A 1003-nucleotide genomic window follows, 5' to 3' on the forward strand; every position below is an offset into this window, starting at 1 on the left:
CCTATTCTGATACTACAAAGGAAGGGGCATCTTCTGACTTCTTTTTTAAATATAATTTATTGTCAAATTGGCTAACATACACTGTATGCAGTGTGCTCTTGGTTTTTGGGGTAAATTCCGTGGCTCATAGCTTACATACTATACCCAATGCTCATCTCAACAAGTGCCTTCCTCAATGCCTATCACCCATTCTTCCTTCTGACTTCTTTTTGACTAGCTAAGGGAGTGTCTTGATGGTGAGGTGAAATCACAGAAGCTATTATGGCAGGCTCCAAATTTTTATTTTCATGCTTTTTTTATTCAGGATATCCAGAAAGGACTTTAACATTTTTCTGTTTCTACATAAATCCAAAGATCTCTTGCCACATAACTCTAAATCTCTAGTGGTAAACCCAAAGAGAAATAAGCTAAGACGTGAAAATTAATACTGTTTTATTCATTAAGGCTGGTGGTAATTCTGTATGTGAAAAATACAGACCCTCCCCACACACACACCAAACGGATAACTAATATGATTAGATTGTTCTGGAAGCAAGAAGAGGAAAGATAATAGAAGTCTCAAGGGATTGTGAGCTGGACAAAATGTGAAATAAATATGTGTACCCTCCTAGAGAGAACAGAAAAGGGTTGTTGTACAGCAGACAGCCTGATGTGCTTTTGATGTGAAGGGCTACTGAGTTTGCCAGACTGCCTTGCCTTTGCTGAGGTTGCTAGTCTCAGGCATTGTGACCCAACCAATTATGTTGTCACACCCCTGGGTCAGAGGCATCAGGGAAAAGCCTGGCCCATCAGTCTCATCCAACAGCTGACAGGGGTGGCAGCCAGCTGCAAGTGCCCAAGAACTTGGCACTGCCCAGTTCCATCTAAAGGGGAACATCTCCCTTCTGGGTGGCACAATTTCAGCCAAAAGCCTAAAATAACTTTGTATCAAGGTAATGAGTTCACAAATTTTATTTTATTTTTTTTTACAATTCTTTGGGATATGAAATGAAGTTATATCCAA

The 1003-nt window shown here is 40.1% G+C and overlaps 1 protein-coding gene across 1 annotated transcript in view; it reads left to right on the forward strand.

Moving 5' to 3' along the window:
* The first annotated feature begins 780 nt into the window (after nucleotides 1-780).
* Nucleotides 781-1003, forward strand: part of AKAP4 (A-kinase anchoring protein 4) — a 10082-nt gene continuing 9859 nt past the window's right edge. Inside the window, exon 1 of the mRNA XM_077753050.1 lies at nucleotides 781-932. The gene's annotated coding sequence lies outside the window, so the exon portion shown is untranslated. The remainder of the gene's footprint in view (nucleotides 933-1003) is intronic.

Source organism: Crocuta crocuta, unplaced genomic scaffold (assembly GCF_008692635.1).
Source record: "Crocuta crocuta isolate KB4526 unplaced genomic scaffold, BGI_CrCroc_1.0 scaffold601, whole genome shotgun sequence".
In the NCBI taxonomy this organism is placed as follows: domain Eukaryota; kingdom Metazoa; phylum Chordata; class Mammalia; order Carnivora; family Hyaenidae; genus Crocuta; species Crocuta crocuta.